The 25,994-nt window shown below is 46.1% G+C and overlaps 1 long non-coding RNA gene across 1 annotated transcript in view; it reads left to right on the forward strand.

Annotated features, from left to right (window-relative positions):
• Positions 1 to 11,776, forward strand: part of LOC141070399 (uncharacterized) — a 136,658-nt gene extending 124,882 nt beyond the window's left edge. The window contains exon 4 of the long non-coding RNA XR_012226657.1: positions 11,393 to 11,776. This is a non-coding gene — a long non-coding RNA (uncharacterized lncRNA). The remainder of the gene's footprint in view (positions 1 to 11,392) is intronic.
• The last annotated feature ends 14,218 nt before the right edge of the window (positions 11,777 to 25,994 follow it).

Genomic DNA, 25,994 nt, shown 5'->3' on the forward strand with positions numbered 1-25,994 from the left:
AACAATTGACACCATTTTGGAAATTAGACCCCCCAAGGAACTTATCTAGATGTGTGGTGAGCACTTTGAACCCCCAAGGGCTTCACAGAAGTTTATAACGCCCGGGCGTGAAAATAAAAAAATCGTATTTTTTCCACAAACATGATCATTTAGTCCCCAATTTTTTTATTTTCCCAAGGGTAACAGGAAAAATTGGACCCCAAAAGTTGTTGTCCAATTTGTCCTGAGTACGCTGATACCTCATATGTGGGAGAAAACTACTGTATGGACACACGGCGGGGCTCGGAAGGGAAGTAGTGACGTTTTGGAATGCAGACTTTGATGGAATGGTCTGCGGGTGTCATGTTGCCTTTGGAGAGCCCCTGATGTACCTAAACTATTGAAACTCCCCACAAGTGACCCCATTTTGGAAGCTAGACCCCCCACGGAACTTATCTAGATGTGTTGTTTTGCAATTTGTCCTGAGTAGGCTGATACCCCATATGTGGAGGTAAAACACTTTTGTGCGCATGGCAGAGCTTGGAAGGGAAGGAGCACCATTTGACTTTTTCAACGCAGAATTGGCTGGAATTGAGATCAGATGCCATGTTGCATTTGGAGAGCACCTGATGTGCCCAAACAGTGGAAACCCCCCAATTATAACTCCAACCCTAACCCCAACACACCCTAACCCTAATCTCAGCCCTAACTCTAGCTCTAACTCTAGCCCTAACCCTAATGGGAAAATGGAAATAAATACATTTTCTTATAATTTTATTATTTTTCCCTAACTAAGGGGGTGATAACGGGGGGGTTGATTTACTATTCATAGCGGGGTTTTTTTGGGGGCAGCTGTCACATGCTAAAAGACGCTTTTTATTGTAAAAGTAGTTTTTGCATCACCACATATTGAGAGCTATAATTTTTCCATATTTTGACCCACCGAGTCATTTGAGATCTTATTTTTTGTGGGACGAGTTGACATTTTTATTGGTATCATTTTCGGGCACGTAACATCTTTTGATCACTTTTTATTCCGATTTTTGTGACGCAGAATGAACAAAATTCAGCGTTTCATGAATTTCTTTTTGGGGGGGTGCGTTTACACCGTTCCGCCTGCGGTAAAATTGATAAAGCCATTTTATTCTTCGGGTCAGTACTGTTACAGCGATACCTCATTTAGGTCTATTTTATGTTTTGGCGCTTTTATGCAATGAAAACACTTTTACATAAAGAATAATTATTTTTGCATCGCTTTATTCTGCGAGCTATAACTTTTTTATTTTTTTGCTGATGATGATGTATGGTGGCTCGTTTTTTGCAGGACATGATGACGTTTTCAGCGGTACCATGGATATTTATATGCATCTTTTTCATCACGCGTTATTGCACTTTTTGTTTGGCGGTATGATAATAAACCATTATTTTTTGCTTAGCTTTTTATTTTTATTTTTTAAGGGGTTCGCTAAAGTGGTTAATTAGTGGGACAGTTTTATAGGGCGGGTCGTTACGGACGCTGCGATAACAAATATGTGTACTTTTATTGCTTTTTTTTTTATTTCCAAAAAATGAATTTATTAGGGAATATTTTTTTTTAAATTATTTTTACACTTTTTTTTAACTTTATTACATTGTCCCAGGGGGGACATACCTGTCATATGACAGATCGCTGATCTGTCACATCACAGATCACTGTGACAGATCAGCGATCTGTCACAGGCACTACAGCAGGCTTCCTCCTTGCCTGCGCTTTTTCAGGCATGAGGAAGCCAGCTCCCTGCAGGTCCCCGAAGGTCCCCGTCGCCATCTTGGATTTGGGGACCTGCAGGGATGGAGCCCCCCCGCATCAACGCTGCACATTGCGCTGCTGTGGGGGGCTCAGGGAAGCACGGAGGGAGCCCTCTCCCTGCCGATGCTTCCCTTTAACCTCCGGTGCACCGCAATCGTGTTTGATCGCGGTGTGCAAGGGGTTAACATGTCGGGAGCGGTCCGTGACCGCCCCTGACACATTGTGCCGGGTGTCAGCTGTGATTATCAGCTGACACCCGGCCGCGATCAGCGGGGCTCGCCACGTGGGCGCCGCTGATCGCTGTGACGTACTATCCCATCCCTGGGAATTAAGTACCAGGGCACATGGGTGGGATAGTACGTCACATGACAGAAAGGGGTTAAACTGATAGGTGTGGCCTTTACAAATCAAGTCCTATCTATATAAGACCTCACAGCTCACAGTGCATGTCAGACCAAATGAGAATCATGAGGTCAAAGGAACTGGCCAAGGAGCTCAAAGACACAATTTTGGCAAGGCACACATCTGGCCAAGGCTACAAAAGAATTTCTGCAGTACTCAAGGTTCCTAAGAGCACAGTGGCCTCCATAATCCTTAAATGGAAGAAGTTTGGGATCACCAGAAGTCTTCCTAGACCTGGCCGTTCTGCCAAACTGAGCAATCGTGGGAGAAGAGCCTTGGTGAGAGAGGTAAAGAAGAACCTCAAGATCACTGTGACTGAGCTCCACATATAAAGGAGGGACCTGAATTACTGCAACATCTAATTCCAGTCCTTCCCCTACAGAAAACTGTACTCCTCTCTTCAGTGTACCTGCATCTCCAAGTTCAGCTTCCTCTGGACACTTCCCAGACGATGACGGTCCCTCTTCCAGGCAACCCCCAGCAATGGAGACACAGTCCAAGTTAACTTTAAAATTTTCTTTACTGAATACTTCACACGTTACATCCACAGTTGATACATCATGACATTTACTTGTTTCCTCATCTTTCCCTTTCTGGCTGTCGCTCCTGTGCAGTACACGACCGAACCGAACCATCCTAGACTGCTCCCCAGTTCCTTCCTTGCCTGACCTTGCCATGATCACAATTCCTTCTGCCTGTTTCACCCCAGACTCGAAATCATCAGTCACCAGGTTTGGTTGCATCTGGTAAAGCATCCGGCCCGTCTATATCGATCTCATCGAAGTTCCAACTTCCTTCATTTCCTCAGTCCAACCGACTCCTGCCCTAAAAGCATCTGCCCAGGCGATAAGTCGCCACATCTTTCCTTTCCTGTTCTGGTCCACTGCTATGACACACAGTGGCCGTGGGTAACGTGGGCTGCAGCGCTTTAATGATGAGTGGCTGCCAAGCTGTCCGGGCCTATAGCCTATGTGGACACTAGGGCACCCTGGCCCCGTCTGACTTAACTTCCTACAAATTTCTCTCTTACTACCCGGCAGCCCCTCCAACAATTAACCCTCTATAAACGTCCTATCAGCTATACCTATAAAGCCCACTAGTATGCCCCCATCTAGTAGCCCACAACAGAACTAAACTTACCCTATGTATAAAAACTATCTACTAAAGTGCCATCCTCTAATGTCCCCAAAAAGGATGCACTGACTTACTCTAAACTGTACATAAATATCTATGTACATTACTTTACAAAATATACAATATAACATTAAGAAACACAGTCTCAAGAGCATGGTAACACATATACAAATGTGGCAGTACCAGTAAAATGAGTGGTAATACATCTTCATATGTAGCAGTACCGCAAGCATTCAACATATACATTATCAATATTAGCAATATGTAAACATTAACAAATCAACGGCAATTAGAGGAAGGGAAGCAAGAAGTACATTATATCCACCCCCTTACACACAGATGCAGTAGGGAGATAGGAGAAAGTTCCACAGTCAACAATCACTGCAGCCATCCTCCAGTTGGGCCTTTATGGCAGAGTGGCCCTAAGGAAGCCTCTCTTCAGTGCCAGACATATGAAACCCCACATAGAGTTTACTAAAAAAACACATGATGGACTCCCTAACTATGAGAAATAAGATTCTCTGGTCTGATGAGATGAAGATAGAACTTTTTGGTGATAATTCTAAGCGGTATGTGTGAAGAAAACCAGGTGCTGCTCATCATCTGCCAAATACAATCCCAACAGTGAAACATGGTGGTGGCAGAAGCATTATGGTATGGGGGTGATTTTCAGCTGCAGGGACAGGACGACTGGCTGCAATCGTAGGAAACATGAATGCAGCCAAGTACAGAGATATCCTGGATGAAAATCTCTTCCAGAGTGCTTTGGACCTCAGACTTGGCCGAAGATTCACCTTCCAAAAAGACAATGACCCTAAGTACACAGCGAAAATAGCAAAGGAGTGGCTTCAGAACAACTCTGTAACCATTCTTGACTGGCCCAGCCAGAGCTCTGGCCTAAACCCAATTGAGCATCTCTGGAGAGACCTGAAAATGGCTGTCCACCAACGTTCACCATCCAACCTGACAGAACTGGAGAGGATCTGCAAGAAAGAATGGCATAGGATCCCTAAATCCAGGTGTGAAAAACTTGTGGCATCATTCCAAAGAAGACTCATGGCTGTACTAGCTCAAAAGATGCTTCTACTCAATACTGAGCACAGGGTCTGAATACTTATGGAAATGTGATATTTCAGTTTTTCTTTCTTTTAATAAACTTCCCAAAACTTCTACATTTCTGTTTTTTTCTGTCAAGATGGGGTACAGAGTGTACATTAATGAGAAAAAAATGAACTTTTTTGAATTTACCAAATGGGTGCCATGAAGCAAAGAGTGGAAAATGTAAAGGGGTCTGAATACTTTCTGTACCCACTGTATGTGTTTTTGGATCATACTCGGACAGAAAATACAGTCATGTGTACGAGCTATTTAACTCTTGCTTTTCCTGGAATTATGCTATCTTCCAGCAGCAGTTTATTGCCTCTTGTCTCTTCCAACCTTTTGACAAAAGCGAGGGCCCCCATTAGGCCTCTTTCACACATCAGGTTTTCGGCGTCAGGCGCGATCCGGCGCTTTTGACTAAAACCGGATCCGGCGAAATGCAATGCCGGATCCAGTTTCCCCCCCATTGACTTGCATTAGAGCCGGATCGAGCCGGATGGCCATGCGTTTCATCCGATTTTCGCCGGATCCGGCAATGTGATGCGATCCGGTGTCTGGAAAAAACGGCTACTGTAACGTTTTTGTCTCCGGCGAAAAAGCCGGACACGCCGGATCCGGCGTGTCCGGCTTTTTCATACAATGAAAGCCTATGAGCGCCGCAATGCACCTGATCCGGCGACAGCCGGATCCGGCTTCTTTGGTCTGAGCATGCTCAGTAGCTCTGCCCACAAGATATATAAAAGCAAGACAGTGGGACCCTCAGCCACACCCAACATGCCACCCAAGCCAAGAACCAGGAGCAGGAGAAGGCAGCAGACATCTGCAGCAGCAGCACCATCAGCACCACCCCAAATGGAGCAGCATGCTGAACAACGGGAGGGGAGTCCAGCAGCAGATGAGAGACGGTAATTATCAAATCCCCCATTCCTCCAAACTAGGGCTATGGAATATCAAGATATTCATTGGCCCTTTGTTTCTCTTTATTCAACAGCCGCCCAATAGATGCAGCAGCAGCAGCAGCAATGGCAGCAGCAGAAACACCACATACAGCCATGGAGTCTGGCCATGAGGAAGACAGCACATCTTCTTCTGGGAGCCCTCCCTCGCATCGTCAGCGTTTGACGGTAAGTTTTTATTTCCAAAATCCATCATCTCTGTAATATATGTCTATTCATTGCCTTTTATTTCAAAACAGGAATCACAAGATGAAGAGGAGCTCCCAGAAGAAGAAGGAAGGGGTGGACAGACACTTGGAGTGGGCTCACAATTGGTAAGTTTTTTGCATCAAACGCAGAAACACAACATCACACTACACACAACACATAGAAAACAATGTTCTGCAGACCACACACACAGCAAACAAATGCCTACATCCAAAGACATAACATTTTTTGTTTTCTTCTCTAGTCTTCCCAATCTGGTGCTCGGCCAAGAGGTCCTCGCAGTGCCTCCCAGGGTCGTCGGCGACAGCAACGCGGCGGTCACCAGCGTGTAAGTATAAATATTTTTGCTTTGTTTTTTTTGCACTTTTTATTTCATTTCTTTTGTGGAGGCTAATTATGTTATTTTTGTCTTTTTCTTTAACAGCCTTCACAGCGTGCTCCCGACTCTGACGGTGAGGATGGAGGGATTGATGTGGACCGCCTCATCGATCTCGTCAGAGAAAGGGAGCCGCTCTGGAATATGGCTGACCACCGCCACGCTGACCTGATCGTTACCCGACGACTCTGGGAGGAAATCTGTTCGCTCCTTGTGGACCGCTGGGAGGACCTCGAAGCTCGGGCCCAGATTAAAGAGCGTAAGTATATACAGTACCGGTTGCTTGATTTAAACCAGTGTTTCCCGAACTCCAGTCCTCGTGGTCCCCACGGATCATGTGTTCAGGATTTCTATTTACTTTGGAAATCCTGAAAACATGACCCCTGGGGACCATGAGGACTGGAGTTTGGGAAACACTGATGTTGTATACTAACCACTTTGTCCTTTCTCGTTTCAGGGGAGAGAATTGTGAAGCGGTGGCGGTCTGTGAGGGATCGTTTCAAGAAGGAGTTCAATAAAGAGATGCGGGCCCCGAGTGGATCTGGAGGACGCAGGAGCAAGTACAAGTACGCACGAGCCCTGTCGTTCCTCCGGGAGACAATGCTCACCAGAAGGTAAATATTACACACCACATGTGACAAAAAAATGTTTAGATGTAACTTTTTTTTTTCAGCCAGGGCCATACCATGTCACTATTTTAATTGTTTTTTTTTCTCTTTATTCCACAGCACAGTGAGCAGCACTCGGGAGCCTGCACGATTGGACCCTTCTGAGGCGATCCCTGAGGAGACCGGCACCGAGGGACACTTCGACCGCCCCGGTACATCTGCACCTTCCCAGCCTTCCCACACATTCGACCCATCTGTCCCATCCACCAGCACAGGAGCATCGTGGCCGCCTACATTACATGAAGCTGCTGGTGAGGAGATCGCTTTCCCTTTACCCCACCCTTCTGCCCCTGCCACCTCTAGTACACCTGCGGGTACTGGGCGGCAGCGGCAGAGGGGTCAGGAAAAGAGTTATGCGCCAGAGTTCTTGCATCTGAATGCATCTTTCCAGAACTGTCTAAAAGTCTTGTCAGAGCAAATCTCCGCAGGCTTTCAGCAGATCAACTCCAGCATTCTGGAGGTGAAGACACTTCTGCAAACCATGCATTCAGAAGCAAGATCTTCGCCAAACCACACCTTTTTCAGGTCTGTTGTGGAGCGCATGGCAACACTATCTCCTACCCAGCAGATGCATGTAATGCATTCGTGCCACGGTGCTCTACAGCAGGTTACCTCCCAACCTCCACCTCCCACCACTGTAGTTCCTCCACCTGCACCCCCTCCAGCCACTTTCCATCCTCCCCCTCCTATTATATCTGCACCCCCTCCAGCCACTTTCCATCCTCCCCCTCCTATTACATCTGCACCCCCTCCAGCCACTTTCCATCCTCCCCCTCCTATTACATACCAGCAACCTCCCCAGTACCAGCAACCTCCCCAGTACCAGCAACCTCCCCAGTACCAGACATCTCCCCACTTCCAGCAACCTGCCCCGTATCAAACTCCTTCCCCGTACCAAACTCCTTCCCCGTACCAAACTCCTTCCCCATACAACTTTCCATCAACATCATCTGCTCCTACAGTCCCTGCCCAACCCTCCACTCCACCGCCCACCACCTCTTCTGCCTCCCACATGTCCACCCATTCTGTAGCTTTTTCCACACCATCACCTCTAACTGTTCCTTCCCCACCACGATCCCAATCCTCTCTCCACACTCCCAGTGTCGAAGTGTCCCGCAGCCCCTCCAGCAGTATTTCCACCCCACACTACACAGATTTATGATGTGTTTTGTAAAAAAAATGCCCAGTTTTTTTTCAAACCTTTATTAAAAAAGTTTTTTTAACTTTAAAAACAGTTTACAAACAAAAAAATATTTTAAATAAAAGTTACATTTTTGTTTACACTGGTTGTCTGTCATTTCTTTCTGCGGCGAAATATGTTTAAAAAAAAGGTTAAATAAAGGGTATTTAAAAGGTAAAAAGGTATTCAAAACCAGGTATATAACTGTGGGTAAATTTTAGCTTTTTGCCACAGTTGTGTTCCTGGTTGTGTTTGAAGCAAAGTATTTCACCTAAAAAGTTGTGTTTATTGTTGGTGATTTCATAACAATGTACACAACTTTTGTTAAAAGGTGAAATACTTTGCATAAAACACAACCAGGTACACACCTGTGGCCTAAAGCTAAAAATAGAGACCATGACAAGATAGCCAACTTTGGTTGGCAAAGGTATATACTGTTGGTACAGAAGGTACACAAGTTTGGTTAGGGCACAAATCTTTCACACTCTGTCATCCTGCCAGTGTACTCTGCCTTGAGGTGACATAAAGTATAGTGCAAAATTGTCCCTCATTACTGAAACCGTCACAGAACTTCTAGTGGTAATGTCATGGTAATCTTGCAAGGTGGTTTCTTCAGAGGTGTCCTCAATGGAAATGGGTTCCTTGCAGATAACAAAATTGTGGAGTACCACGCAAGCTTTGATCACCTCGTCAACAGTTTCTGTCTTGAGGTTGATCGCAGTCAATAGGACCCGCCATTTGGCTGTCAGAATACCAAAGGTACATTCAACCATTCTTCTTGCTCTTGTGAGGCGGTAATTAAAAATGCGTTTTGTTCTTGTCAATCCTCTGCTAGAGTACGGTTTCAAAAGGTGTTCTGACAGCTGGAAGGCTTCATCCCCTACACAGACAAATGGCATAGGTGGACCAGATGTTTGTGGCAGCGGTCTAGGTGGTGGGAACTGGAAGGTGTTTCCATACAGTTTACGCCCCATGGCAGACAGTTTGAAAACTTGAGAGTCATTGTAGCGGCCATAGGCCCCAATATCCACAGCAATAAATTTGTATTCCGCGTCAGCGATGGCCATGAGGACAATTGAAAAATATTTCTTGTAATTGAAATATTCCGATCCCGATCCGGCTGGCTTTACAATGCGGATATGTTTCCCGTCCACAGCGCCCAAGCAGTTGGGAAACTGACATATCTGTTGAAACTTGTCAGCAATTTCAATCCACCTCTCTGTTGTGGGCTCTGGTAAAAACTCTTCAGCTAAGGAGTCCCACAGTGCACGGCATGTGTACTTCACTATTCCAGATATGGTGGAAATCCCGAGTCTGTACTGGAAATGCAGTGACGAAAGGGATTCTCCAGTTGCAAGAAATCTGTGGGGAATTAAAAAACAATCAATTAGTAGCATAGTAGCATAGTAATTAAGGTTGAAGGGAGACTTTAAGTCCATCTAGTTCAACCCATATCCTATCCTAACTTGCCCTAACATGTTGATCCAGAGGAAGGCAAAAAAAACCCATGTGGCAACAGTAAGCTTCACATTGGGGAAAAAAATTCCTTCCCGACTCCACATACGGCAATCAGACTAGCTCCCTGGATCAACGCAATATTAAGGAGACTAGTGTATATACCCTGTAATATTATACTTTTCAAGAAAGGCATCCAGTCCCTTCTTAAATTTTAGTAGTGAATCACTCATTACAACATCATATGGCAGAGAGTTCCATAGTCTCACTGCTCTTACAGTAAAGAATCCGCGTCAGTGAGTATGCTTAAACCTTCTTTCCTCCAGACGTAGAGGATGCCCCCTTGTCCCCGTCACAGGTCTAAGAGTAAAAAGATCATTAGAAAGGTCTTTGTATTGTCCCCACATATATTTATACATTGTAATAAGATCACCCCTAAGCCTTCGATTCTCCAAACTAAATAACCCCAAGTGTAATAACCTGTCTTGGTATTGCAGACCCCCTAGTTCCCTAATAACCTTGGTCGCTCTTCTCTGCACCCGCTCCAGTTCAGCTATGTCTTTCTTATACACCGGAGACCAGAACTGTACACAGTATTCTAAGTGTGGTCGCACTAGTGACTTATATAGAGGTAAAATTATGTTCTCCTCATGAGCATCTATACCTCTTTTAATGCATCCCATTATTTTATTTGCCTTTGCAGCAGCTGCTTGACTCTGGCCACTAAATGTGAGTTTGTCGTCCACAATCACAGCATTTAAAATCACAGCATTACATACCAAAACTCAGCTATAACACTTGGAGATACAAACTACCACCAACAAGATTGCAGTGAAAGTGTGCTCTGATGCGATCACATCCAATAAATGTGGCTTACCTTAAAGTCACCATCAGACGCTCTGCGGGTGAAATAGAGAAGCGGCAATAGGTGTCCGCTTTTCTTATGAGGTGTGCAATGCGCTCCACCAAGTAATCAAAATTCTCCATTTTCATCCGAACATATCCAAAAAATTTATCCGGGTTTCGTCGACGGTCCATGCAGAGTGTAGAATAGACCCCACGCGTCATTCTCTTGGCTGTGATGGGGTGGATCCACAAACGTCGTCTACGATGCCTGATGCGCTGCTGTCTCGCTCTCTCCTTCTCCAGAACAATCACCCTCAAACGATTCGCCTCCGCTATAAAATCCGCCAAATTCTTCAAAATATTTCCAATCACAACATCCATCTTCGCCAGTAACTTGCTCTTCTCTCCAACCTGCACATTCTCCTCGACAACCTGTCAAAGAAGGGCTGTAGGAACACTCTATATATAGTTTTCCAGTAGCCAATCCCGTTCGGAAGGCCACAAGGGTCAATTTTAAAAACCGGATCCGGCGTAATCCGTCGAAAAACGGATAGAAAAACGGATGAACCGGATGAGACGGATCCGGTTTTGTCTGTCAAGAACAAGACGGATCCGGCAGAAAACCGGATCCGTCACATCCGGTTTTACTAAACATTTGCCGGATCCGGCGTTCCGGCACGACGCCGGATCGCGCCTGACGCCGAAAACCTGATGTGTGAAAGTAGCCTTAGTCAAGTCTTCGTTCTTTTGATTAGCACATATAAACAAATAGGTAAAAATATATAGACGTATCTCTAAACAGGTGGTCCACTGGAATTCTCATAATAAAATTTTCTTACCAAGGTTCCTGCCAGAAAAAAGTAGCTACTGCATAAATGAAGCCAATGTCCTGAATTAACCATTGATACCTGCAAAAAAAGTTTCACGTTGAAGTAGTAAATTGGCACATCCCATCATGGAAGGTGCCGGCAGAGTGTTTAACATTTATATCATTTCCACATACACAGTCTGTCGCTGGAGAAGGCTCCCCGCACAGGATTGCATTGCCACGTCTATATAAGATGCATGCATGAAGTTGTATTATGTCTGCCACCGCAGGCCCAGTTTGTTGGTGAATGTTGGCGTATAAAGGCCGGTCTGTTCTGCCCGAGCTGTTTTATATCTGCAGTGTGTGTGCCTACTTTTTTCTAATTAGGTGTTAGGTAACATAGCGTACCAGAGATGGAATAGCAAAAACCACAAGAGGACGGCATCCAATGTAAACTAGTTAAGATGAATTTATTCTTCCTCATTCCGCAGGAGCAGAGTACGATCAGGTGATCTGATGAAGAAATAGGAAGACTAGCAGAGGTGTCAAAGTACAATGTCGCTAAAGAAGACCTGTTACATGCCATAATTTGATTTTTTTTTTTTTTTACCTGGTGTTCTCCTGCATCCAGCGCTCTTTTTCTTTTGCTCCTGCTCCTCAACGTTCCTTAGATTAGGCAACCCGTCTTTCCAGAAATGTAAATATAGTCTTTTTATCTGAGGAGCCAGGATTCTCACTTCTTCTCTGTCTACATCTTTTGGAGAATCACGCCCTCTTGGCTAACAAAGAACAGAGAACTGCAGAAGCGAAAGAAAAACAATGCCAAATTAAGGAGAGCAGCGTCATTTTCTCGTATTAAAAAAAAATCACATATATATGTTAAATGACAGGTCCTCTTCATGGCACTATAGACCTTGATTGGTCATGGCTGGAATCAAAGTTTTACACATACCTCCAGACTCTGAAAGACAGAAGGAAAGGACACATACTGAGTAGCCCACCCCAACTACTACCTCCATACAGTAGGATGCCCTCACAGTCCCACACACAGTAGGATGTCCCGTTGCACAGTATAATACTCCCAAAACGCGATGTGATGCCCCCACAGTCCCACACACAGTATGACGTCCCGTTACACAGTGTAATACTCCCAAAAAGTGATGTGATGCTCCAACAACCCACACATACTGTGATGTTCACACAGTTTACCCTCACACACACTATTAGGTCACCTACGACACTTTCCACAGTATGACTCTTCAACAACACATTGCCACAAACATAGAATTATGTCTCCTTTAACAGTATGTTATCCACTCTGTACATTCCTCCACACACAGTATGATGTCCCGTTACACTGTATGATGCCCTCAAGCTCCCAAAAGTATTATTGCCGCTCTCATAACCCATATATACTATGGTCCTACAAAGTATTAGGCCCCTCTGGACACACACATCCACACTATGACCCCCTCACAATACATTCCCACAAACATAGTATGATGCCACCGACACAGTGTGTTATCAACTCTGTACATTCCTCTGCACACAGTATGATGCCCCATACAAAGTATGATGCCTCCAAAGTTCCCAAAAAATGGTATGATGCTCTCACAACCCACTGATACTATAATGCCCACACAATCTCCCAACACACAGTATCATGGCCCTCATGGCACCATCATCCACAGTATGACTCCCCCAAAGTGTAATCCCACAAGTACAGTATAAGACTCCCCTACAGTATGTTAACCCTGGTATGGTTTTATTTATACTCAATCTGTCCTATTTTATTTTCCCCCAATAAATGTATAGAAGTCACCAGAGTGATCCCATGATAAAACCTTTTTTGTAACAGTAGCATAAAAGAGCTAGAAAGAAATGTGAAATGTTGCAACTTTTTAGCCTTTCTGTGTTACCGTTCCAATAAAGAGTTTATCATGGGATTGCTCTGCCACCTTACTTTGTGGATAATTTGGTAATGAGGTGGGGAGTAGCCACAAGGGAGGACGGAGCCACTGGGGTGGTGCAGAGGAGACCAACCAAAATTCTTATTTTATTCTTCTGACTGGGAGGTACTTAAAATAAGTCTGTGGAACCAAGAGAAGCAGTCTGTTGTATAGCGCATAGTATTCAAGTGGCAGCAACAAGATATCGAAGATCTACTGAATGTGGAAATGTGAGGCAACCTCAACTAAGGAAATGGCCCTGATTCATCAAGATTCGTATTTTGCAGAGCTTTCATAATGAAAAGTGCACTGGAGTAAGATACTCCAAATTCATTAAGAAGTGTGTCTCAATGAATTTAATGCATCTTTCAGCTGCTATGTGACACCACAAGAAAGGACACTCCAGTCAGGGGCTGGCATACATTCCTGTAGTAATTTCCACCACTTTTTTGGCTTAATTATTGATAATTTATTGGGCGCATTTGATCATGCCCCTTCCCAGCTAAACACAATCTACTTTCCAAAAAGTTGGCAGACCTGGCCGTGACTGGTGTAAAAATGCCGAAAGATGCCAAGTAGGGGCCAAAAGCTAAATACAAGTTTCACAAAAAAATTGCTACATTTCAAACCATTTTATGCCAGAACTAGAACAGTTCTGCTATAAAACAATAAAAACAGTTTAATACATCAGCCTCAGTATATTCAATGCAAATGAGTTAGCATTATCTTTCCATGGAAGTATTAGCTGCAAGCTTCAGTTTAGAATTCAGCACACTGGGAGAAAATACAGTATATCCTTAGGCAGCATCAGTAGACCAATAGCATCCTGGCCCTGAGATCTTTAGGGCCACAGGCTGACCTAAGACTTTATGACAATTGTACAAGGCTGTCAACTCAAAAGACTGAGCCACCTTGTATTTAGTCCACACAGGCTGCTCACAGTAACACAGTTGAAAATGACCATACCACTGGTTCCACCACCAAATCAAGTAGTAGGACTGGTGTAACGCTGTGTGATGCTGACACACTTCTTGTGGACAAGCCGTGAGGAGGGTTAATCAAGGAGTCTGAGGTCAAATACCAAGAGGGTACATCACAGACAAAAAGAAAAGCATAACAGACAGTGAAAGGCAAAGTCCATGGTCAGGATTTCAAGGTCAGAATGCGGCAAAGTAAAAAAGGGTACTACAAACAGGAGGTCAAACAGGCAAATCCAAGGTCCGGCGACAAAGACCAGAATATCAGAATACAGAGCACAGAGCAAACACTCCACTGAGCTAAAAGCTATAACTGGCAAGGTCCGATAATAACCTGCCAGTTAAATAGCCAGGTAAGGCCAGGTTCACATTGCGTTTAACCAGCCGGTTCAACACATAGCGTTGACGGGCTGGATAAACGGTATAGCATAACGCGATCGTGTTATGCTATACCCGCTAGTGCTGATGATTCATCAGCACTAGCGGTGACGGATCTTCAGATGCTGCAACCCGCGTCCGAGGCTCCGTCACTGTATGACGGCACATCGCGAACATGTGCCGCTTTACGGCATGCGTCGCGATGCGCCCGACAATGGAGGGCAATGGCAGCATTAACGGACTGCGTTACACCACGTTATGCCGTGGTGTAATGCAGTCCGTCTGACGGACTGCCTAAACGTAATGTTAACCCAGCCTTAGTAATCACTCAGAATGGGTGACACCTCGAGAACCCTACAGGTCTGGGCAGATTGGACAGCTAGGCTGTCTGTCACAATACTGACAGACCAGCACTTCCCTGCCTTAGATTGTGCTATTGCATTGTCACTCACAAAGCAGACAGCTCAGCACACCCTTGAACCTTTAGGGTGGGTGAGCTATGACAAGAGTTCCCTCTTGAAGGCCTCTCCACGTTGTTGTCCACGTGGTCTCCATAAGGATCTCTAGCTATTATTGCATCCAATATAAAAGTAGAACTTATCGCTAGAGTTGAGCGAAACGGGTCGAAAAATTTCAAAAGTCGCCGACTTTTGGCAAAGTCGGGTTTCATGAAACGAAACCCGACCCTAGGATGAGGTCGGCGACTTACGCGCCAAAGTCGCGTTTCAAAAGTTTGTTTTGCGCTCTTTTTCAGCCAATCAGGATCCACGGACACTGTGGGCAACGTGATGACATAGGCACGGGTCACCACCATCTTTCAGAAGGGCATGCAAGTGATTGGCTTGCTTTGGTGGGCGTCACAGGGGGTATAAAAGGGCGTGCACGCCGACCGCCATCTTACTTCTGCCGATCTTAGCATAGGGAGAGGTTGCTGCTGATTCTGTAGGGAGAGCGTTAGGCAGGGAAGAAGAAAAAAAAACTGCTTCTGCTGCTAGCGATTTTGCCTGTACAACACACCAGTCACTGTGTGTGCAGTGCAAGGGGAGGCTATATAGTGGTGTATCAGTGGTGTTGGTTGTTGGGCTGCCTTCTAAGGCTTCCTGACATTCCTGCATTACTGTTTACCCACTGCTCCGCAAACTGCTTTTTTAAAAGCAATCCCAATTTTTTTTTTTTGTCCTGCTGAGAAGAAAAAAAAACTGCTTCTGCTGCTAGCGATTTTGCCTGTACAACACACCAGTCACTGTGTGTGCAGTGCAAGGGGAGGCTATATAGTGGTGTATCAGTGGTGTTGGTTGTTGGGCTGCCTTCTAAGGCTTCCTGACATTCCTGCATTGCTGTTTACCCACTGCTCCGCAAACTGCTTTTTTAAAAGCAATCACAATTTTTTTTTTTTGTCCTGCTGAGGTACTGAGCGTGCATTTTTTCACACCATACAGCGGTGTACGCTCCTCACACAGTACCGTGTAACGGCTGTTATCACAGCCACAGTGAAGCTATCAGTGTGTCACTCTGTGAGAATAAAACGAGGACATGTTCCGTTCTTACAGACCTGCACTCTAGGGAGATTCCTATTCTGCCCAATTCTACATACATCTTGTAGTTTGTGATACACTAGCCAATTTCTGCCTGTGACATAGCGCTGTGATATTCAGTGGGCCTCACACAATCCATAAGTGTCCAGTGTCCACAAGTGTGTGCAGAAATTCAAAATCTCCCTTATCCTCTAGTCACTTTGGTCACAGCTGTGCCATCGAGCCTGTCACATAGCGCTCAGATATTCATTGGGCCTCACACAATCCAAAAGTGTCCAGTGTCCACAAGTGTCTGCTGAAATTCAAAATCTCACTTATCCTCTAGTCACTTTGGTCACAGCTGTGCCATCGAGCCTGTCACATAGCGCTCAGATATTCATTGGGCCTCACACAATCCAAAAGTGTCCAGTGTCCACAAGTGTCTGCTGAAATTCAAAATCTCACTTATCCTCTAGTCACTTTGGTCACAGCTGTGCCATCGAGCCTGTCACATAGCGCTCAGATATTCATTGGGCCTCACACAATCCAAAAGTGTCCAGTGTCCACAAGTGTGTGCAGAAATTCAAAATCTCCCTTATCCTCTAGTCACTTTGGTCACAGCTGTGCCATCGAGACTGTCACATAGTGCTCAGATATTCATTGGGCCTCACACAATCCAAAAGTGTCCAGTGTCCACAAGTGTCTGCTGAAATTCAAAATCTCACTTATCCTCTAGTCACTTTGGTCACAGCTGTGCCATCGAGCCTGTCACATAGCGCTCAGATATTCATTGGGCCTCACACAATCCAAAAGTGTCCAGTGTCCACAAGTGTCTGCTGAAATTCAAAATCTCACTTATCCTCTAGTCACTTTGGTCACAGCTGTGCCATCGAGCCTGTCACATAGCGCTCAGATATTCATTGGGCCTCACACAATCCAAAAGTGTCTAGTGTCCACAAGTGTCTGCTGAAATTCAAAATCTCACTTATCCTCTAGTCACTTTGGTCACAGCTGTGCCATCGAGCCTGTCACATAGCGCTCAGATATTCATTGGGCCTCACACAATCCAAAAGTGTCCAGTGTCCACAAGTGTCTGCTGAAATTCAAAATCTCACTTATCCTCTAGTCACTTTGGTCACAGCTGTGCCATCGAGCCTGTCACATAGCGCTCAGATATTCATTGGGCCTCACACAATCCAAAAGTGTCCAGTGTCCACAAGTGTCTGCTGAAATTCAAAATCTCACTTATCCTCTAGTCACTTTGGTCACAGCTGTGCCATCGAGCCTGTCACATAGCGCTCAGATATTCATTGGGCCTCACACAATCCAAAAGTGTCCAGTGTCCACAAGTGTCTGCTGAAATTCAAAATCTCCCTTATCCTCTAGTCACTTTGGTCACAGCTGTGCCATCGAGCCTGTCACATAGCGCTCAGATATTCATTAGGCCTCACACAATCCAAAAGTGTCCAGTGTCCACAAGTGTGTTCAGAAATTCAAAATCTCCCTTATCCTCTAGTCACTTTGGTCACAGCTGTGCCATCGAGCCTGTCACATAGCGCTCAGATATTCATTGGGCCTCACACAATCCAAAAGTGTCCAGTGTCCACAAGTGTCTGCTGAAATTCAAAATCTCCCTTATCCTCTAGTCACTTTGGTCACAGCTGTGCCATCGAGCCTGTCACATAGCGCTCAGATATTCATTGGGCCTCACACAATCCAAAAGTGTCCAGTGTCCACAAGTGTGTGCAGAAATTCAAAATCTCCCTTATCCTCTAGTCACTTTGGTCACAGCTGTGCCATCGAGCCTGTCACATAGCGCTCAGATATTCATTGGGCCTCACACAATCCAAAAGTGTCCAGTGTCCACAAGTGTCTGCTGAAATTCAAAATCTCACTTATCCTCTAGTCACTTTGGTCACAGCTGTGCCATCGAGCCTGTCACATAGCGCTCAGATATTCATTGGGCCTCACACAATCCAAAAGTGTCCAGTGTCCACAAGTGTCTGCTGAAATTCAAAATCTCCCTTATCCTCTAGTCACTTTGGTCACAGCTGTGCCATCGAGCCTGTCACATAGCGCTCAGATATTCATTGGGCCTCACACAATCCAAAAGTGTCCAGTGTCCACAAGTGTCTGCAGAAATTCAAAATCTCCCCTGTCCTATAGACACCTTGTACCTTGTTTTACATTACTATATAGTTTGTTGGATTTTGTCTACATTTCTACCAAAAATGAGGAAGGCTGGTGGAAGAGGCCGTGGAATTGGGCGGGGGTTGGCAGCTGGTAATGATGGTGTTGGTGGTGGATCTGATGGTAGTGGCAAGAGCAAAATAGGACCGAATGCAGGAGGTGTTGAGCCTGCGTCATCGTCTGGCTACATAAGGCCTCGAACGCTTAGTTTTCTAGGAGTTGGAAAAACCGCTTTTAAAGCCAGAGCATCAGGAAAAAGTTTTGTCTTACATTGCTGACTCAGCCTCCAGCTCTATCGCCTCCTCTTCTTCAGTTGTAAAAAGTAAAAGCACTGAGTCGTCATTGGAGGCTCATGTTCATGAACCACACCTTTCCTTGTGTCCTTCACCCCAACCAAGATTGAAGGATGACGCAGGCCATACTAATGATTACTCCATGGAGCTGTTTTCACATACTATGCCTGGATTATCAAGTGAAATGGTGAATTACCCAGGCCAAGATGAATCTGACATGGAGTGCACTGATGCACAGCCGCTGATGGATGATTCTGCTGGTACATTCACTCAGAGCACTACATTGTCCTCGCAGTGTACAGAGCCAGATTCTGACCCTGATGAGACTCAGGTGCCCCTTCCCGCACACTATACCACCATACACGGTGACACAGAGGAAGGTGCACATGACATTGAAGAGGAGGTGATGGATGACCCAGTTGTTGACCCAGATTGGCATCCATTGGGGGAAGAGGGTGCTGCTTCCAATAGCTCAGATGAGGAGCATCCACAGCAGACATCGACATCGCAACAGCTGTTATCTGGCAGGCCCGGAGCACTCCAAAGACTGGTTCCAAACATCAAAAGAGTTGCTGGACAGCTTGTCCAGAGGGTCAAAAGATCACAGCGTGCTAGGCCGCAAAATGTCTGCCAAAGTAGGAAGAGTGCAGTGTGGCACTTTTTTGAACAAAATCCTCATGATCAGGCCAAGGTTATCTGTAAGAAGTGCGCAAAGACCTTTAGCCAAGGGAAAAATCTGAAAAATTTGAATACCAGTTGCATGCTTAGACATTTAACCAGCATGCACTTGCAAGCGTGGACACAACACCAAACCTCAAGTGCCACATGTGCAACTGATCACAACGAAGGTAGTCAGCAACGCTACATTGTTTCCCCCACTGTAAGCCCACCGGTTAGCACAGCAGCAAATGTTGAGGTGTCGTTGCAAGGCCACAGCAGTCAGGGAATCCCACTGTTATATCAACGAAAGACTGATTCTAGGCCATCAGAAAGAACAACAACTCCATCACCATCATCAACCCTCTCTCAGTCCGCCCTGTCCACCGCTACTTCCACCATATGCAGCTCTCAAGTCCAGCTCACCCTCCCAGACACTATGAGTAGGTCAAGAAACGACTCAGTCTCTCATCCGCGTACACTGGGTTTGAACGCCCACATTGCCAAACTAATCTCGTTTGAGATGATGCCCTTTCGGTTGGTGGAAAGCACAGCTTTCCGCGAACTCATGGCCTATGCAGTACCACGCTATGACCTACCCAGTCGCCACTTCTTCTCTCGCAAAGCCATCCCAGCCCTCCACCATCATGTGAAAGACCGCATTGTCCATGCACTCAAGCAGTCAGTGAGCGGAAAGGTGCACCTCACAACTGATGCATGGTCCAGTCGGCATGGCCAGGGCCGTTACGTGTCCATCACTGCGCACTGGGTTAATGTGGTGGATGCAGGGTCCACAGGGGACAGCGGTGGTGGGACAGTGCTGCCTAGCCCACGGCATAGGAAACAGTTGGCTGTAGGCGTTCGACCCTCCTCCTCCTCCTCCTCCAGAAGCGAAAGCTCGTCCACAGAGCGCAGTCGTACGAGCACTCCATCTGCAGCTGCCACTGTTGCACACGATGTGTCCCCCTATCGAGCAGCTAGTGGAAAGCGTCAGCAGGCAGTGTTGCAGATGATGTGTTTGGGCAACAGACACACCGCCGAGGTGCTGGCTAAGTACTTGATCGACAAACTGAGTCATGGCTGGGCAGTGTACATCTTGAGGCAGGCAAGGTAGTTAGTAATAACGGCTGTAATTTTGTGGCAGCCATAGCCCTTTCAAAACTCAGCCATATACCTTGCTTGGCTCACACCTTGAACCTGGTGGTGCAGTGCTTCCTCAAAAATTATTCGGAGTTAACAGCCCTGCTCCAGAAGGTGCGAAGACTGTGCGCGCACATCCGCCGGTCGCCTGTACACTCCGTTCGTATGCAGAAGCTGCAGCGATTGCTCCACCTTCCCAACCACCGCCTCATTATCGACATTGCAACAAGGTGGAACTCCACCCTGCACATGGTGGAGCGGCTGTGCAAGCAGAGGCAGGCCATAATGCATTTGTGGGAGGATGCACGGCCAGGCACTTTGAGAGCTGACATGGAGTTGACAGGTGTGCAGTGGTCGAAGCTGAAAGACCTCTGTAAAGTCCTTCAGTGTTTTGAGGAATGCACACGGCTGGTAAGCGCAGACGACGCCATCCTAAGCATGAGCATCCCACTTATGCGTCTGCTCATGCAAACTTTGACGCACCTTAAGGAGCAGGCGTCTGCAGCCAATGTTGATGAGGAGGAAGAGGAGGAGGGAATCCTTGATGACATTCAGCCATTGTCTGCTCAGGGACCTCTCCTGGACGAGGTGGAGGAAGAAGAGGAGGAGGAGGATGATGGGGATGATTACTTAGGGGAGGAGGATGCATCTCGTGGGGCAAGTGAAAATGTTGGCGTGGCAAGGTCTGGTACAGGGTTTGTGCGTGACTGGAGGGATGTGGATTTGCCAGAAAGTGCTCCTCCAACCAGCACTCGCAGTGTATCATTGACACCAGGAACATTGGCCCACATGTCAGATTATGCCTTGCAGATCCTAAAAAGGGACCCATGCATTGCCAAAATGATGAACGATGACGACTACTGGTTGGCCAGCATCCTGGATCCACGCTATAAAGGCAAATTACAAAACATCATGCCACAGGAGAACCTTGACCTAATATTGGCTAATAAACAAGCAACTCTGGTAAATCGGTTGCTTGAGGCATTCCCAGCACACAGCAGCGGTGATGGTTCTCACACGAGCCGTATGGGCCGGGGGCAGCTTGGCAGAGGTATTCGTGGTGCACACAGCAGAAGTGGCGTTGGAGACAGGGGTTTCATGACAATGTTGTGGACTGATTTTTCAAATACCGCTCACACAACTGGTAATACTGCATCGATGGAAAGTGACAGGAGACAGCAGTTGTCAACTATGGTTACAAACTACTTTTCCTCCCATATCGATGTTCTCCCACACAGGCCATTCCCCTTTGACTATTGGGCCGCTAAACTGGACACCTGGCCTGAATTGGCCCAATATGCCTTACAGGAGCTCGCTTGCCCAGCTGCAAGTGTGCTATCGGAAAGAGTCTTCAGTGCAGCTGGATCAATCCTGACAGAAAAAAGGACCCGTCTGTCAACCCAAAATGTGGATGATCTAACCTTCATTAAAATGAACCATGCATGGGTTTCCAAGGATTTTGTCCCACCTTCCCCTGATGACACATAGGGTGACAGAAAAATGGCTTGCTTTGGTCCACCTCTTCCTGGGACTTCACCTATTTCGCCTTTTGCATCAGCTGAATGTCCAACATCAACATATGCCACTTTCTAAAACTCCCTAACTGTGCTGCCTCCCCCCCCATGGCCGGGGTCACCACCTAGCGCACGACACAATGCGAGTGCCGTTGCCCTGGACAGGTGGGTAGGCCGACACTTGGGTGAGGGCACTGGCACAGTGTCCCTCATAGTGCAATCAAGTGTCTCTGACAGTGGTGGTGCACACCCGCCGTCAGACACACCGCTGTACTATGAGGGGCCCAGTGCCAGTACCGACGCCCACGAGTGGGCCCCCCTTGCTTGGGCAGGGCCCCAGCATTTGCAATCTTTACCTCTCCCTGCTCCTCCACTGTGTAATCTGGGCTGTCAAATCCATACTGTGCCTGACACCGTCTGAGCCTGCCTCCTGATGTATAGACATATATTTTGAATGTGTACGCTATCCATACATGTTATCCGGGGATACGGTACCCTTTCTAACCTTTGTGCAATCACGTGCAATCCATACTGGGCCTAACACCGTCTGAGCCTGCCTCCTGATGTACAGACATATATTTTGAATGTGTACGCTATCCATACATGTTATCCGGGGATACGGTACCCTTTCTAACCTTTGTGCAATCACGTGCAATCCATACTGGGCCTAACACCGTCTGAGCCTGCCTCCTGATGTACAGACATATATTTTGAATGTGTACACTATCCATACATGTTATCCGGGGATACAGTACCCTTTCTAACCTTTGTGCAATCACGTGCAATCCATACTGGGCCTAACACCGTCTGAGCCTGCCTCCTGATGTACAGACATATATTTTGAATGTGTACGCTATCCATACATGTTATCCGGGGATACGGTACCCTTTCTAACCTTTGTGCAATCACGTGCTATCCATACTGGGCCTAACACCGTCTGAGCCTGCCTCCTGATGTACAGACATATATTTTGAATGTGTACGCTATCCATACATGTTATCCGGGGATACGGTACCCTTTCTAACCTTTGTGCAATCACGTGCTATCCATACTGGGCCTAACACTGTCTGAGCCTGCCTCCTGATGTACAGACATATATTTTGAATGTGTACGCTATCCATACATGTTATCCGGGGATACGGTACCCTTTCTAACCTTTGTGCAATCACGTGCAATCCATACTAGGCCTAACACCGTCTGAGCCTGCCTCCTGATGTACAGACATATATTTTGAATGTGTACGCTATCCATACATGTTATCCGGGGATACGGTACCCTTTCTAACCTTTGTGCAATCACGTGCAATCCATACTGGGCCTAACACCGTCTGAGCCTGCCTCCTGATGTACAGACATATATTTTGAATGTGTACGCTATCCATACATGTTATCCGGGGATACGGTACCCTTTCTAACCTTTGTGCAATCACGTGCAATCCATACTGGGCCTAACACCGTCTGAGCCTGCCTCCTGATGTACAGACATATATTTTGAATGTGTACGCTATCCATACATGTTATCCGGGGATACGGTACCCTTTCTAACCTTTGTGCAATCACGTGCAATCTATACTGGGCCTAACACCGTCTGAGCCTGCCTCCTGATGTACAGACATATATTTTGAATGTGTACGCTATCCATACATGTTATCTGGGGATATGGTACCCTTTCTAACCTTTGTGCAATCACGTGCAATCCATACTGGGCGTGAGAACAGCTGGCGAGCTGTTAAGCAAGCTACAGCACCTGTGGTTTGCACACGTAAGTTTTTCAGTTTTTCAGGAATGACGGTTAGGCCTAATTCCGGAACTGCGGTTGACCTGCACTTACTGGGAAATCATTGTTCGCGGGTAATAATTGTAATCAGTGATCCCCATCACTAACGTTGTTCAGCGGGTTATCTGCATCTGTAAGCGACAAACACTGGCCTTTTCAGTGTAGCGCACATGCAGCCACGGACATGTAAGGGCATGACACACCAGTTATTGGCCAATCTCATGTGCCAGAGCCTCACGTGTCCCTCTAGTAAGCCGGACTCGGACCGCGGGGCATGACGGAGTCTCGTTCGTTAACGGAATTAAGCTTGCAATGTGTGCATCTGTTCTGTAGCTGGCATGGTTGAGGTTTCCCAGGTGGAGTCGAATTTAACCGTAGGCTCCACTCCTGGTGGTGCCCTTCTGGACATTCCTTTAAGGTTCAGCTTTGCAACCATACTGCCCACGTAAAACAAACACTTTGCCTTCATGAACGCTGTTTGGAGGGTCATGACTCGTGGGAATAACGCCGCCCAATCAGTTAACCTGCTAGAGAGATCGTTCGTTGCTCCCAAGCATGACATCACACTCCCTAGGAAGAAGGTAATGCCACTGTGGCGACCGTACTCCTGGGGGCGACACAAGTGCACTGATGCCCAGCCACTGCTCGATGAATCTGCTGGTACATTGACCCAGACCACTACATTCCCCTCGCACGCTACACGGCCTGAATCTGACCCTGATGAAACTCAGGTTACCCTTCCCATATACAGTTCCATCTTACACGGTGACAAAGAGGAAGCTGCAGATGAAAGTGCAGGTTCGGCCCACCCGCCATCAGACACACCACCGTACTATCAGGGGCCCTGTGCCAGTGCCGTCGCCAACGAGTGGGCCCCCCCCCCTGCTTGCTCAGGATCACAGCACTTGCAAAAGTTGAAATACTGTGCAGTGAGATGGAAGATGGGGACGACGAGGAGTCCAGACAAGTACAGGGATTCCCTAGCGAGGAGACTTATTTGATTGTTTTCAATGTTGGGACAGCAATTTTTGGGGAGCACTATACTCTGGAGAATGATAGATGGGGCCCACCATACACTGGAACATTACAAAGGTGGACATCAGACACTGGAGCAGCATTTACAGGGCCCATTATACACTAGAGCATTAGAAATGGGGCCCATTATGTTTGGAGCATTATTTGGGCCCATAAGACAGTGGAGCTTCATCCATGGGGACCAACATATACTGTAGCATTATGTGGAGCTCATCATATACTGTTTCAAACATTATATGGGACCAATGATTCTGTATGGAGAAATAGATGGGCCTCGTCATGAGATGTAAAAAGTGAAGTATTTTTCATTGTACTATACCGCTATTTCTCTGCCGTATCGGAGCATGATGAGTTGTGGTATGTGTTAAAGGGGCGCTCTTTCACCCAGGGCACATGAAAACCTGGAGCCAGCCCTACCCCCCCACAACTTTAGCCAAATAACCCCCATTTTTCAGTGCGTAACTTGTATTATGAAGTTAATTAAGGTTGACAAGCTTAAGTAAGAAGAATTGATGCTTTTGGCAATCAAATGGGCACTGTAGGTGTGTTTCCTGTCCTCCTCTCACTGCCGACTTTTATTCCCCATTGACTTACATTGGGTTTCGTGTTTCGGGACGACCCCGACTTTTCCCTATAATCGGACGATCTTGCTCGACCCGACTTTTGGAAAAGTCTGGTTTCACGAAACGAAACGCGACCCTAAAAAAACAAAAGTCGCTCAACTCTACTTATCGCTAAAGAGGTTAGACCTCCATTTCAGCCTTCATTGCATTCCCAGTTTTGCATTCCCTACATAAGCTTTTATACTGGCTATACCAGTGCAATACCATGTATACCATGTGATGTGATAGCTGCAATAAGGAAGCCCTCGCAGCTGTACCTGGGGCTTTATGATAATTGTGTGGCTTTTGAACTCTTTTGATTGGTGTAAAATAGCAGGGGGCTTTTTTGTCATCTTGTGTATATAAGATTGCAATATTATTGAATTTGCTGGGTCTTGTAGGTTTCCTAATACTTGACACCAATTTGATTTGCATCATATTGATTCATTCATCTCTAATCTCTAATACATGTACATACTGTAAAGATTTAGATGGAAAATATGAATTGCAACAATGTAGCTCAATATATATATACCGGTATATATTCAGCTACATTATTGTCATTCATATTTTCATATCCAAGAATATAGATTAAAGAAGACTGGTCGCTTGACACAAATATGTATTTTTTTCCTGACGTAAATGCCGCTGTTCTCCTGAATACGACAATGTATTACTTTTCTTCCTGCGCCTCTCCATTCCTGAGATATGACCTCTCTTCCTTGTATTCCATCTTTTTAGGAATGGGTGGGTTGTCCTCAAGAAGAATCTCATACAAGTGAACACCTACCTTTAATTTTGCTCAGTTGGCTATAAAAACCAAATTTACATATATGAAAAAGTTGGCCATATCTCAAGAACGGAGAGGCGCAAGAACAAAAAAAAAAACAAGGCCAGATTCAGGACAACAGTGGGATTTATGTTGGGTAAAAGGAGAAAATTACAAGTTTATTGCAAGTGATGGCTCTTCTATTAGCAGGAGATTGTAAAAAAAATTGACCTTTATGCAACAACTTTGTCACATGAGTGATGTCATCACTGCAATAACCACCAGGGAATTTAGTAGGA

This window comes from Dendrobates tinctorius, unplaced genomic scaffold (assembly GCF_039654945.1).
Source record: "Dendrobates tinctorius isolate UK_male_01 unplaced genomic scaffold, ASM3965494v1 ptg000014l, whole genome shotgun sequence".
NCBI lineage: Eukaryota > Metazoa > Chordata > Amphibia > Anura > Dendrobatidae > Dendrobates > Dendrobates tinctorius.